This window comes from Crocodylus siamensis, chromosome 3 (genome assembly GCF_052110815.1).
Source record: "Crocodylus siamensis isolate JL-2025a chromosome 3, ASM5211081v1, whole genome shotgun sequence".
Classification (NCBI taxonomy): domain Eukaryota; kingdom Metazoa; phylum Chordata; order Crocodylia; family Crocodylidae; genus Crocodylus; species Crocodylus siamensis.
In genome coordinates this window covers 206,545,842-206,560,939 of record NC_143397.1, presented here as the reverse complement: position 1 = coordinate 206,560,939, position 15,098 = coordinate 206,545,842, and the positions used below count along the sequence as shown (strand labels likewise).

General features: G+C 51.4%; 1 pseudogene; it reads right to left on the bottom strand.

Annotated features, from left to right (window-relative positions):
- Positions 1-271: 271 nt before the first annotated feature.
- Positions 272-1,786, bottom strand: LOC149869374 (uncharacterized protein T26G10.4-like; annotated as a pseudogene).
- Between the last annotated feature and the right edge of the window lie 13,312 nt (positions 1,787-15,098).

The following is a 15,098-nucleotide window of genomic DNA, read 5'->3' as shown; positions in this document are numbered from 1 at the left end:
AACTAGGTTACATACGATACAATGTTAGCCAACTAAGCCCGGGGGTGGGGGGATGTGGGAAGGGGCAGGGGGAGGGGGGGTTGCGACGCTGAGAGGGAAAGGCGATAGATACACACATACCCGTTACAGTGGTCCACAATGTTGGAGGAAGTAGCTCGAAGAAAGCGTCTCAGTCCATAAAGTCCGATCACGGGGGTCCTCTTCGGGTGGGGCGGGGTCGTCCGTGGGGGTGAAATCCTCTCGACGTGAAGCGAAGCAGGGGGAGGGCGGTTCAGACGACAGTGTCCTCCAGGTCCGGTCCAGCAGTGGCTTGTCTGGAGGGTTCGGTGTACTGGCGGTGGCCCGTGATGTGCTCCACGTAGATATCGCGGGACCAGCGGATGGTGTCGGACACCATGAGGCAGCGCATCAGCTTGGCGTAGCGGCGGGAGACACGGCAGGCACAGAGGACGCTCTTGTTGCTGGGGTCCCAGGCTCCGAGCATCCCCATGATGAGCGCGTCCACCGTCATGTCGTAGCCGTGGCCCCTCAGGGTGTTGGCCAGCGGGGCATACTTCTCCCGCTTGTGAGCCCGGGCGTCAGTGAAGGCTTGGCGCCGGTTCTCGAAGGAGATGGTGATGTCCACGATCACGATCTTCTTCGCCTCGTGGTCCGTGACGACGATGTCGGAGCGCAGCTGGCTCTCGCAGCCCAGGATGGTGCAGTTCACGGAGAACTCCCCCACCCTGGCCGGGATGGCCCGCACCAGGCGGTCCTGGACAGCGTTGTGGCAGAGCTGCCAGGCTTTGGTGTGTGGCCTTGCAGCCACACAGCACGTGGGGGAGGGTCTCCGCAGCATAGCCACACCGTCGGCACCTCTTGTCCTGGTGGCCAAAGCGCACAGCCCCGTTCAGAGGCAGGCAGTTGAGGCAGGCACGGTGGAGGAAGCGCCAGTCCGCGAAGTGCGTGAAGCTCCCACTGGGCATGAAGTGGTTGCTAGCGTCCCACTTCGAGGTGACGTCGAAGACCTTGCCCTGGTTGGGTTTGGCCCTCAGGTCGCCGGCATACTTGTTGCGGACGGCGTCCTTCAGGAACCTCTCCAGGAAGGTCCTCGTGCAGGGCGTCACGGTGATGCGGTCGGCGTGCAGGGCTGGGTGCAGGCAGACTACCAGCTCCCAGCGCTCCTCGGTCTAGGTCCAGGCACAGCCGATGCGGCTCCTGAGGCGGCGCATGGCGTTACGGGCTCGGCTCCACAGCGAGGCAAAGTCCCCGCCGTCCCAGCTGAACTCACCCTCCAGTGAGCCACTGAGGAAGGTGGCCAAGTCTTGTCCGGTGGGCTGCCGCCCAATCCTCTTGCAGGCGGTCTCCTCCAGGGCGCTGGTGGCGATGATACTTATCGTGGTGTCTGGGCAGGTGAGGAGGCGGAAGGTGTGGGTGACCACCACGATGTCGCAGAGGTCTCCCATGCGGGGCACGTTGGCACCTCCCTGCTGGTAGGGGATGTGCAGGACCTCGTTGCTGGCCCGCAGCGGCAGGTGCAGCCACTTCTTGAGCAGCCGCCGGATCTCAATGTCCGCCTTCTTGAGGGGGGTCTTGGGGACCACCGAGCCCCTCAGGATGAACGTGACACGGGGGATGAGGAAGGTGTTCACCGCGTCGATCTTCTGCCAGGGGGCCAGCAGGGACGAGTCCAGCTTGTGGGTGTCCTGCACGATCCCGGCGATGGTCTCCTCCGGTGTCTGCCTAGCCCGGTGGCCGGGGGCGTCCCCAGGTGACAGTAGGCCTCGCCGTCGCGCAGGTGCCTCATCGCCTGGCCCTGGACCGTGAGGGTGGAGTCCAGGATGCGGGTCTTCTGCCTGCCGTCGATGTGCAGGGAGGCACACTTGGTGACGTTAAAGCGCAGGCCCATCCATCTGGCCGCCTCGGACGTCACGTCCAGCATCTGCTGCAGCTGGGCGGCGTCGGGGGCCAGGAGGACCAGGTCGTTGGTGTAGGCCAGGATGCTCAGCTTCTGGCCATACAGGTTGAGCCCGCCGGGGCCACCCGCCACGGTTCGAAGGAGCGGTTCCATGGCCAGATTGAAGATGATGGGGCTGAGGGGGCATCCCTGCCTCACCCCCGACCGGATGGGGATCTCCGCGGTCTCCCCGTCGGTGGCATGGACAGTCGTGGTGCATCCAAGGTAGAGCTCTTGCACCGAGTCGACGACGCCGTCTGGTAAGCCCAGCTCGTGGAGGGTGCTGAAGATGTGGTGGTGGGGCATGGAGCTGAAGGCGTTGGAGATGTCCAGCCACGCCACCGCGCACTGCTTCCTGGTCCTCCAGGCATTGTCCAGGGCCATCTGGAGGGTGAAATTGTGTTTATAGCAGCCCTCCATTGACATGAAGCCCTTCTGGCTGCAGCTGACGGCCCCGCCGGTCACTGCCCATGGGTTGGTGATGCGGCCCTCTTCCAGCCGCCAGGCAGCTGGCGTACAGTTTGGCCACCGTGGAGCACAGGGCGATGGGTCTCCAGTTGCCCGGGTTGGTCGGGTCCCCCTTCTTGTGGATGAGAACCATCATGGCCCTCTTCCAGGCAGCGGGTGTCCAGTGGAACTCTCTGCACCAGGGGTGGAAAACCAGAAGAGGAGACATTTTTACCTCACCTAAGTTACCTTTTAGTCACTTATCATAATTACCTAATAGTTACACAAACCATATACATAAATGGATTCATGAAGCATGTTGGGACAACCACACTCATGAGGTTTGCAGTGCCTCAGAACTATATGAGGTGCTGCAAACCACATGGGGCACATGTGCAACTGTTCACCTCATGGTAAATTTTCAGGTTGGTGCCAAAATTTGATACTGGGAAATCCCAGTATCAAGTCTGCCACCCCGCCCTCCCCACCCTTCCCCCCACAAAAAAGAAGCTTGCACTGGAGCAACTGGAGACAGGGTCCTCCAGGTAGATGCTCTTCCTGCCAGCCAGAGCATCTCCAGTGCATCTCCCAGCATGAGGGGAGCCAGGAGGAGCAGGAAAACCACACAGGGCGTTTTGCCCCACAGCAAACCCCATATGCAGGGACATGTGCATTGTGAAAAAACAGGGGCACAAATTTGTGCTGCTGCAATTTATACTATGGCAAACACAGGCTCCTGCATGTGGGGATGTGCCCATGGGTTCCACTGAAAGCATAATAAAATCTGCAGACTTGAGCCAAAACATATGCTCAGAGGAAGAAGCAGAAACCCTGCTGATTAGTTTAAAAGGCAGATGTTATATATCAATGCTTTTAATTGATTGCATTATTTATTTTGCCTGGAAGCAAGTCTCCCATTTTGATAAAGGTTTTTAACATTTTTCTGCCACCCAATAGTAACTGTAGATGAAATACAATCAGAAGAGCTATTCATGTAATTGCACATTCAGTAGAGCAGTTGAATCCCCTTCTCCATCTCTCTCTTTCTTTCACACCCACATCCTCTTATTCGTATTCAGTGTCTTATCTCTCACTGTCTGGCCTGTGAAATATGCGTCTGCTTTGGTGTTTTCTGCCAATGTTGTTTGCTCATCACAGGTTGGTCATTTTTTATCTACAGAGATATACAGCCATTACAGCCACCAGTTGTACTTCCATGGTAGAAAGTGAAAAAATACATCCTTTGTATTTCAGTACTTACACTGTACTTGTGCTTCACCCTGAAGAATAGCACCCAGGGCTCTTCCTGTCACAAGCCTGATATTTCCTGCTAGCTTCTACCAAGTAGCTAAAAATTAGGCAATATTATCCCTTGTGTATCATCAATATTACAAATATATTGGATTCAGAATTAGCATTATAGCTGACAATTTTGTTTCTGAAGCTTATGGTGACAAATGAGCATCCTCTTCTAGAGGTGCACTACTGCATACTAGCTTTCGCTATTCTGAGAGAAGACTGCACTGCAGCAGCTGCATTCTCCAAAGAAACAAAGGCAATTTTATCTGAGAGAAAATGAATGACAGAGATTGCTTCCTTGTTCTCTAAGATAGGAGAAGCACAGTTATTTTGGAGAATAATATGTAAAACCCAATAATAATCACTGCGGTGTAATTAAGTCACGACAATAAAGATTCACACCCTACACATTAACTTGTCTGCAGTGTAAAGTCTTGCATTCTTGTTGGATGACTATCCTGTGCAGTCCAAAGTGCAGTAATGAACATTTGTTTTTCTCTGGAAATGGGAGGGAGGGGAGGGGTAAAAGAACACAGTAATCTCAAGACACATCTATGACGTTTTTAAAGGACTGTGTTTGCTGGCAGTATGACTTTATGCAGTCACTTAATTTATTCCAACAACAACAATTATGTTCTTAAAGGACTCCTGCCAATGTTCTTTAGACAGGACAAGTTAAGAGATTTACAATCAACTCACCTTTTGTGGTTTCCAGTATTGACACTGACATTTAGCACTTTGAAATTCATTGCAAAGATCAAATAAGTAAGTCTCTTATTTTTAGGTAGACAAGGTTCTTTGGGTGAATCTGATATCTTCTTTTAGACCAACTTAAATAGTTGGAAAACAATTTTTAAGCAAGCTTTCAGGTTCAAAAACCCTTCATCAGGCTAAGGAAGTCTCTGCAGTTGGTGTGTGCTCTTCCTGTGTGGAATGAAAAGTAAAGAAGCCAGAGGCTGGGCTGCTCTGCATACAAGGAAGGCAGTCAGTGAAGGTGTAGATTGAGGAGTCAATGGGTGAGAGACAGGCTGGGTGGGGAGAGAGAGAGAAGGGGGATGAATAGTGGAGAAGTATCTGGGGAGTCAGATGTCAGGCAGGTTATAATGTGTCATAAATCCAATGTCTATATTTAGTCCATGATTTTTAGTATCCAGGAGGTTGATGAAGTGGAGTTCATAGCTCGTCTCTGGGAAGTGTTTTGTAAGTTTCCTTTGAGGATCAGGACTGAGAGATTGGAGAGAGAGTGGTTTTCTTATGAGAAATGTGCCCCCACAGGTAGTTGGGTGCACATTGTCTTTGATAGATTTCCGATGTGCATTCATTCTGGTGCGCAGTTGTTGTTTGGTCTCTCCTATGTATTTTCCATCAGGGCATTTGGTGCATTGGATGAGATATATTACATTTCTGGAGGTGCAGCTGTAAGATCCAGGAATGCTGATGGCTCTGTTGTGGGGAAAAGATGACAAAGCTGATATGGAAATACAGAGCGCCCAAGCGAGGGACTAACAATAGAGGGATGGGGGTGAGGAAGGGAGCGCAAGTAGGTTACAGGCAATACAATGTTAGCCAACTAAGCCCAGGGGTGGGGGGTGGGGGAAGGGGGAAGGGGAGGGAGGGAGTTCGCAGTGCTGAGAGAGAAAGGAGATAGATACACACAAACCCGTTACAGTGGTCCGCAATGGTGGAGGAAGTAGTTCGGAGGAAATGTCTCAGTCCATATGGTCTCGTCGCGGGGGTCCTCTTCGGGTGGAGTGGGGTCGTCCGTGGTCGAAGAATCCTCTCGGAGTGAAGTGAAGGGGGGGCGGTTCAGGCGGTGCCCTCCGGGTCCGATCCAGTGGTGGCTCGTCTGGTGGGGTCAGAGTACTGGCGGTGGCCCGTGATGTGTTCCACGTAGATGTTGCGGGACCAACGGATGGTGTTGGGCACTATGAGGCAGCACATCAGTTTGGCATTGTGGCGGGAGATGCGGCAGGTGCACAGGATGCTCTTGTTGCTGGAGCCCCAGGCTCTGAGCGTTCCCACAATGAGTGCGTCGACCATCACGTCATAGCTGTGGCCCCTCAGGGTGTCAGCCAGCAGGGCGTACTTCTCCTACTTGCGAGTAATTGTGGGGGTGGTGGAGATGTGTTGGCAGGTTTTGCATTTCTTGTCATGGCATGGTCTGGATCCATATGATGTGGGTCTGAGGAAGTTTGCTTCTGGTGATGAGGCTAGCAAGGTTCAGTGCTTGTTTGAAGGCTAGGATGGGTGGCTCTGGGAGGATCTTTTTAAGAATAGGGTCTGTCACGGAGTCACATGGGTGCCCCGTGAGTGTGAGGGTGATTGGCAGAGTTGTCAATCACCCAGGCAGCTCAGGTGCCTGGTTGCCAGGGCAACCAGGTGGTCACATGGCCGGAAGAGGGCAGGGCCAGGCCTTTATAACCAGCTGAGGCCAGAGCTGGAAAGACAGTTCCCTTCTGGCTGCCGCAGGAGCAGGAGCTCTGCGGCTGAGCTGAGTGGCCTGAGTTAGTGGTTGCTGCTTTACCACACTAACCGGCTGCGATGATGCGGGGAACAAGATCACCCTGACGGAAGGTAGGACTGAGAGCCCTGGCGGGGCTTGGGAGTTATTGTTAGGCGTATGGAGCCTCTGTTTATGTTGTAGCCAGAGGGCTTGAGTTTACGTTACAGTTTGCATCGGAGGACCGGGTGAGGCTGTAGGGGAGCGAGGAGGCCTCACAGGAGCTCCCCAACAGCTTGGGGGTTCCCGGTGCCCAGTAGGGGCACAGTGCCAGGGAGGCACCGTATTGCGCCAGGGAGGCGCGGTGTGTGGGGTTACAGACCCCGGCCCATCAGGGCGGTGATAGGCCTAGCGAGGCAACCAGACCCAGAGAAGGGTCAAGGAGACAGGCACGGCTGCGAGTGCCTGAGCCCCTAGCGCAAGGCGCGCGGTGTCAGCCCTAGAGAGGGCAAGGCCCCAGAGTGGGGCAGAGACACGGCGTGAGGCGTGCGGTGTCAGCCCAGAGTGGGCAAGGCCCCCAGAGTGGGCAAGGCCCCAGAGGGGCGAAGCACAGAGGGTGCAGTACAGGCCCCAAAAGGGGGCGAGGACCCAGAGCGAGACAGAATAACCGGAGAGAGCAAGCCACCCAAGGGCGCCGAGACTAGGGCGGCAATAGCGCCGGCCCGAGGGCGCCGAGGCTAGGGCAGCGAGAGGGCGCCGAGGCTAGGGCGGCGAGAGGGCGCCGGCCCAAGGGCGCCGGTAGATAGGGCGGTGAGAGCGAGCCGGCCCAAGGGCGCCGAGACTAGGGCGGTGAGAGCGAGCCGGCCCAAGGGCGCCGAGACTAGGGCGGTGTGAGCGAGCCGGCCCAAGGGCGCCGAGACTAGGGCGGCGAGAGCGAGCCGGCCCAAGGGGGAGCCGGCGGTTAGCTGGACGCCGGCGAGAAGCCAGACTCAAGGGGTGCCGGCAGTAGACAGCGCTAGCGAGCCGGACCCAGGGGGCGCCAGCGATTAGCTGGAGGCCAGTAAGACAGGCCCAGGGCGCGGGGAGCGGGCTAGAGATTGGAGCCCGACCGAAGGAGGCGCCAGGTGGGCGAGGAGCCCCGGGGCCCCAGAGAGAGAACAAGGGCACCTGAGGGGCGAGGGACCATCCAAACGTCCCCAGAACAGCTGCGAGGCTTGGGGCGTGCTGAGGGGGAGGTTTGGAGACACGCATAGCCCTTAAGGTGGGACGCATATCAAAACCCCATTCTGGACTAGGGACAGGACACCAATACCGTCCATTAGGGAACAGGCAGCCTCCACAATATATATATGTCATCAAAGTCGTGGCGGGCGAGATTCTGAGGGTGCTACGTCACCCTAACGTGACGGTAGGGGGCACTAGGGGGTTCACGGCTGCCCCTAGCCGCCGCTCCCTCACAGGGTCTCTTTCTAGGATGGGTTACAATTGTTTAAGGATTTTCCATATGGGTTCAAGGGAGGAGTAATATGTTGTAACCAGCGGTGTGGGATTTGTGGGGGGTTTTCTTCTGTACTGCAGCAGTTCTTCACGTGGTATCCGGGTCGTTCTTTTGAATATGCGATCTATCTCTCTGGAGGAGCGTCCTTGTTGTTATTATTTTTGTTATTATTGCTGGTTGTTTTAGGTATGTGCTTACACAGAACTTAGGACAAAGGAGCCTGAAACATGTTTGGGCTTCTATGGGCTACCAATATACAGCTAAAAATGATTTAGTAGTTGTAATAGTAGTAGTAGAAAGATGGTGATGATGAAACCAGATAATGTACAATGAAAAAATAATTAAGTTAACCTTTCATATTAGGAAACCACTAGCACACCGTGGAAAGAAGTAATGGCTGGCCTGTCAATAATTATCCATTTATGATCAGTGGCCTGGTAGCAATGTTCTTTTTAATTTTGTTTGTCTACTTTTTTCCAACAAATGGGCCACTGAAATCCCTGGATTTGTTGCTTTCCCAAGCCTGGGCTCCCTTGTCAGCAGTCATAATGGAATTTAAAATACCTGTGGGCATTTAGTATAGTTCAGTCTGTCAGTATGGTACATGCTGTATCTACTTGGAACTTCAGTGTTGCAGCAAGGATAGGAATGAAAAAGGTAATCCATCACGGTCATTTGGAAAAAAGGGAGAGTAGTTACTGAGATAATTGCTGATAACAGGGTATGTTCAATGCTGGGCTATGGCCAACACAGGCATAACAGAGAATTGTTGGTTTATCAGGGACAAGACTGGAAAGCACATTCCTGAGGCAACCCCTATAAAATGGCAACCCCTATAAAATGGTTGTTGATAAAGCCCTAACTGGAACTTCAGGTCACCTTTTCCTGGGAGAAGCAGAGTGATGATTGGGGATCCTGGTTTCTCCAATTAAAAACCCTCAAAATCCGTAGTTTAAAATGAAAGGCCCCTCACTTCCCCCCCCCCCCCACAGCCCTGCTCGTACCCCCTCACTCCCCACTCCACTGCCCTCCACCCCCCACAGCTGTGCTGAAGGGGGCCCCCAGTTTCCAAGGCTATGGGGACAGGGACCCGGGTCCACATCCCCCTGCCCCTGGCAGAAGGTGGGTCTGCTTCAGTGGGGCAGAGCATGGAACCTGGCTCCCCCACTACGACTTGCCTGCTGTGGGCTTGGGTGAGAGGGGGCCGGCATGCACTCCCAGGGGGCAGGAGGGGAACCCATGACTCCCATATCTGTGTGCAGGGCGGCTGCCCACTGCAGGCTCAGGCTCCCACCCTGCTGCCTATTCTGTAGCCCGGCAGGTGTGACCCAATGCTGCAGGGCACAGTGGAGCCACACGGGGATCTCCTGTTGCTGTGAGCTCCACGCTGCCCTGGCAATGCGTCTCCTGCACACACAGCAGCAGTGGGGGTGCTGGCATATAGTTCTGCCTCTTGTTGTAGCCACATGCAGGGGATGCATTGCCAGGGCAGCATGGAGCTCACAATGGCAAGGGGATCTCCATACAGCTCCACTGTTCTCTGCAGTGCCGGGTCACACCCACCAGGCAGCTCTGGGGGACGGCAGTCGGGCAGGGAGCATGAGCCTGCAGCAGGCAGCCCACCCCATGTACCACGCTGGGAAGCATGGATGCCTTTAGCCTCCCTGGGAGTGTGCACAGGAGTATGGAGCTGGCCCCACCCCCTTGTCTGAAACCCTGTCCCACTCTCTGCAGGGGCCCAATGGCCATGCATTGCAGCTCCAGGCCCCAAGCCCCATACACCTCCCAACTGGGGGACAACCCCAGCCCTGCCAAACTCCCTCCTTATGGGGGTCTCACTTACCTGTGGGAGCTGCTCTCCAGGTTGCCTGGTGGCCATGTGCATATAGATGCACATGGCACCCTGGCCTGACTACCCTCCTCTTGCTCCCTCCCAGTCTCCTGCAGGCTGGAACTCTGCCAGCCTGAAGAGAGTTCTTCGCAAAACTGCAAAATCTGCAGGTTTCTCTGGCAAAATGAGAAATCCACATTTTCCTCCAGTAATGGGTAAAATCCATGGTTTTCTCCATTTTTTCATGGGAAACGGAAAACCTAGATCCCTGCTGATGATAGAAGGATACTAGGTAGACAGAATATTAGTTAATTTCCCCTCCTGTTTAAACACTCTCAAAATCAACCTGTAACCAAAATAAAAGCCAAAAATCTGACTTGTTTCAGACTTTCATAGATTTCATAGATTCCATAGACATTTGGGCCGGAAGGGACCCCAGAGGACCATTGAGTCCAGCCGCCCTGCTCCAGGGGAAGGAAGTCAGCAGGGTTCATAGGATCCCCGCAAGATAAGCATCCAAATGTGTCTTGAAGGCATCCAAAGTAAGTGCTTGAACCACCTCTGGCAGCAGTCTATTCCAAACCTTGGGGGCTCAAACAGTGAAGAAGTTCTTTCTTATGTCCAGCCTGAACCGGTCGCGGTGGAGTTTGTGACCGTTCAATCTTGTCATCTCTTGGGGCACTCTGGTGAACAGATATTCCCTCAGATCCTGATGAGCACCCCTGATAAACTTATAGGTGGCCACCAGATCACCCCTGAACCTGTACTTTTGCAGGGTGAAGAGCCCCATGGCTCTCAGCCTCTCATCATAAGGACTTGAATAAAACTGGTGTCAAAACTTGCTCTGCAGTCCTTTCCCAAGAGGGCCCAGTGAACAATTATTATATTTGGTCAGTGTAAAAAGGAAACATACTCCAGAAATACAAATCCGGTTTCAAAAACAACTGAGCCATTAGAAGGACTAAAATGCTCGCTACTGTTCAATGTAACAAATTTCTTTTGTTTTGTGTTTAAAGTGCAATATTCCTCATGAAGACTAGAACAAGTATCAGAGAGAGTACTAAAACAAAGGAAATCCAGTACACAAGAAAAAGCCTATCAGCAAAAGTACAATGTTAAACAGTCACAGCTCAGTGATGAACCTTTATGAAGTTTATTTTCTTCTCTTTGATGTACTGTGCAGCTGCAAGAGGAATTATTCTAGCAGTATGTCACAAAATACAGTGGGATCTCAGCTAGGTAGAACAGAAGTGTTATGTACCACATCATGATGTCTTGTGCTATGTCATTGTAACAGGGAGCCTGCTCAGGGCCGATTTAACCATGGCCCACCCACCTGTCTCTGGGCTAACTGCCTGCCTTCTCGCCTGCCATACCTCATTGTTAATTAGTTATGCAGGAGGCTGACCATTTCCTGCCCTGATGCCAGGAGGTGCTATCTGCAGCTCCATTCCTCCCCTACACCACAGCCCAAGCCTCGCAGATGGCATCTAGATATTATCATCATCACCAGCCCCCACTCTAGGCCCCAGAATCCTCCTAATTGAATCCCGCCTGGATTCCTCTCAGGCAGTCTCATCCACCTTCATGCCAGGCAGCATAGCTCCCTGAACTGCTTCCCCCTTGGGTGTGGTCCCCCCTCAGATCTTTCGCTCACTAGCCCTGGCCCACCTCCAGGCCAGCCAGAACCCCTGGCCCTCAGCTCTTGGGTGTTCCTCACAGTGGGCCCCAGGCACTTTGACTCTTCCGGTCCTGGCCCCAGCATGGACCAGTCAGGGGAAGTTCAGACAGGCATGTGTCTATGACCTCATTCTTTCTCCGTGAGGTCCACCTTCCAGACTCTCCATCATAGGGGTAACCCACCCAGTTGTGGGGGCTAGGGGTTAAGGTGCCCTGACCTGCCTTTCAGCAGGGTGGTAACTGGCCTGGCATTTCCTGGGGGCTCCTGCACCACTGGGAGCCCCACCAGGCCACGCACTCCTGGTAGGGTGCAATTTTAGGTTGTACCCAGGACCAGGAGCCTCCTGACCATCTCCAACAGCTCCTCCCTTACCTCCAGATGATACCAGCAGCCCTCCGGCCAGGCGATGTTGTTGCCTGGCCTCCAGCAGCAGAACTGCCCTGTTTATATGGGCAGCCCCAGGTTCAAAATGGCTGCCCTCATCAGGCACCTGGCAGCTGCTAGCTTCAGGCCCTTATAGTTGCAGGCACAAACAGTGCCCTGCCACAGTCATGTAACTAGTAGTTAACTAGTAGTTAAATGGTGTTACCAATGTAGACTTTAGACATTAAAAATCAAGAACTAAGAGCACTGGCTAGAATCATGTAACCTGAGGGCAGGCTATGCCAACTGTAGCCCACTGCTTATGGTAGACAGGAGTCCTTTTTGCCACCATCTGCATTAACTTCCTAATTCCTCTCCCACTATTCTCCCACAGGAAGTTCTGCAACATTTACAGTCACACTAAACATAAGAGAAAATAATTTTTGACAGAAAATAAACATTTCATGTATGCATTGTGAAAGAGGGGGCAGGGTCTACCTCAATCTCCCTCTGAACTCTCCTGCCACGACTTGGATGAAAAGAAAAAAGATGTTCAGTGTTATTCTTAGGGGTGAGGAAACACCATAGACCACCCAGGTGATGAACTCACACAGTGCATTTATTCCTAGCAGTGGGTTACAAAATTGTGTTCACCTTGCTAATTACCACATTAGTGAGGGAAACCAGTGTAACTGAGGAAGGAACCCTGGAAGCCTGGGAGTGCCCCAGATGCCTCAGGCTATTTCTCTATGGGGCTGGGTCCTCTCCACTAATTAACTCATTAGTGGAGTGTGTTCTCAACACCTCTGTGGGTCTTGAGCTGGGATCTGCCTCCGTCGCTCCCTCCCTAATAGCAGACCTGGCTGGGTTCCTAGCCATCCCGGTGGGGCAGATGACTTTGCGCCATTTCTGCTGCCTGCACACTGCCCTGGAGCACTCTCCTTCAGAGTTCTCCTGCTGTGGTGGTCTCCTGAGCCCCAGTTCTTCCTGGACTCACCAGACCAGCTACAGATCTCGGGTGAGTACCCCGCTTTCTTACTGGCCAGGCTGGGTCATCCTAGGGCCTGCAGTCCCAGAACTCTGTTGGGCTGCAGATTGGGCATCTCTCTCCATCTCTATTTTCTTCTTCTTCTTCTACAGTCCTCTCTCTGTCCTCCAGAGCCCAAAGGCAGAGTGTGGTTGCTTACTGCTGAGTTTATACCAGCTGCAGTGGGCTAATTACTTAAACCTTCCCCCAGTGTGCCATTCCCCTTGCCTGTGCCAGGCTCTCTGTATAGTTACCTGTTCCTGTGGCTAACTTAGTAACGGGGCTCTTGCCTGACCCCTGTTACATGCATGTTGGCTCTTATACCACCCCTACTATTTCTCTAGCAGGGGTGACCAGCTGTTTTGTTTACCACTAGAGCCAGCCCAGGGGCAGGCATTAGAATTGTTACCCTTTTTTCTTTATCAGACTTGCTTCCAAACCCTGTCTTGAAAAAGAGAAGCATTTCAATGGAAGGAGAGAGGTTGGAAGGAGTGTGCCAAGCTGCTGGAAAACAGGTTGTCACATGCAGACAAAATACTTTGGGTTTTACAGTGCATAGACCCAAAGGAAGCTGGGGGGGTGGGGGTTGTAGTAAGTTTTTCATGTCTCAGGACTGTGCATACTTCCCTAGTTTCCAACCCAAAAGCAATTTCACTGAAGTCAGTATAAGTGGAAGGAGAGCCTGGACCTCATGTTCAGTGTGCAACAAGCCCCATGTACTAAAGTTTTAAGAATATATGTTTACATTCTGTGGCATGCTGAGAAAATAAGGCCCCACTACACCTCAAATTCTGACCTGCTTCACAATTGTCATCAAGCTCAAGAGCTGTAACCCTCCAATTGCCAAGTGCTTTATCAGGAATGTTGAAGTGCTTCACAAAAGTCTTTTTTACAAGAATTCTTCAGGCTTCCATATTACCCTCTGTTACTTTTCTATGCTGGGGATATGTCAGAGCCTTAGCTGAGATACCTGTGGCCCTTTCTTTCCAAGAGCTGTACTTTTATCATGGCTATGAAAAGAAGCCTTTGAAATGTAAAGTCCATCTGTAAGGCTTGCATCTGGAATCCTCAGACCTCATCTGTTTAGGTCATCTGTGCTGATATAACCTAGAAAGAACAAAACTGTTTTTTCTGTTGTTTCAAAACTTGTTATTCTGACTGCAGAACAACCATCTTCTTGAAAAGCTGTATCCTACTGCCTAAAACTAGCTGTGCTCCTCCTAGGTGGGAACTTATGACCAGCAGATTCCTGCATGCACAGCTGCCACTCCTCAGAGAGCAGACTGAAGCTGTGCAAAAGGGCCCCAAGAGACTCTTTCTCTGTGATCTGGTTTCCTGTGAAGCACAATTTCAATGAATCTTTGAGGTTTATGCCTCCAGAGCCCATCAGCTACTGGAAGGGCTCAAAGAGCCCCAAAAGTTCTTTAAAACCTTGAATGTGGGCATTCAGATCTGGCGAATAGCATCCTTTTCCATGCACTAGCTAGTCTATTTGCCTGACTAAGCAAGATCCCCAAGCAGTAGCTCTCCTTTCAAAGCCACTCTGAGTATGCATGTGTCCATATACCACTTGCATTTCTCTTGAGGCTAAATGCAGCAGAAATGGCTAGGCACTGAAATATGATTTTGGCCAGAAGAATGTAATTACATAATTACAGAACTTTCTACAGTCACTCAGGTTTTCAAGCCTTATAGAGTGTCATAATTTATGTTGAATCAGCATAATACAGGCGTGGTTACATTCTACTGTGAAAATAAAATAGTCTTTTATTTTGGGGCATGCTTGATGTGGATGAAATACACACTATATGCAATGCTTAAATGGTGCATTAAGCAAGACAGATCACTATATGCAATGCTTAAATGGTGCATTAAGTTTCATTACACAAAGCTATAAGATTAAGATCCTGGATTTTAAAGATTATCATGAAGAAGTTAAGCAGATCCTTACTAAGAGCATAAGACAAGAACTCTAAAATCTTGACTAAAAGTGTTATATGACAGCTTGTATTTGTATTTCAGCCTTATTTTTTTTTAATTATAGTAGCATTTTTCACTAGATTTTTAAACTACATTTGAAGTCATGCATAGGGCTGAAATAATGTTAAATCATATTTCAGGATACTTCTTAGGTGGTAAGGATGAACATTAGAAGACTAAATTGCATGCTGTTTCAGCAATTTTAATAGCTTACCAAGGCCTTAAAGTTTGTGATAAAATGACACAAAGGTTTTGACATTACCCAGATGGGCCTTAATGTGTCTGCCATTTATTAAAATTTTAAAAAAGTTTAGCAGAATATTTAACCCCTTCACACCACAAATTTCATCCTAAGTGCTGCTCTAATTTGGATTTGGGGAATAGCCCTGCACATTGTAACTCCTCGGTCAGGGAGGTGCAAAGTACCATAGGCCAAGGACACGACTTGGCTTATCACTTATTTTAACTCTTTCATAATATTCATTCATTTGAAAAAAAAAAAAAAGCCTTTAATCAAAGAAGCATATTTCTGAACATGCTTATCAGATCACATTCCGGGATTCACTCAGCCACTGACTCCATCCTCTCTTTGGTGT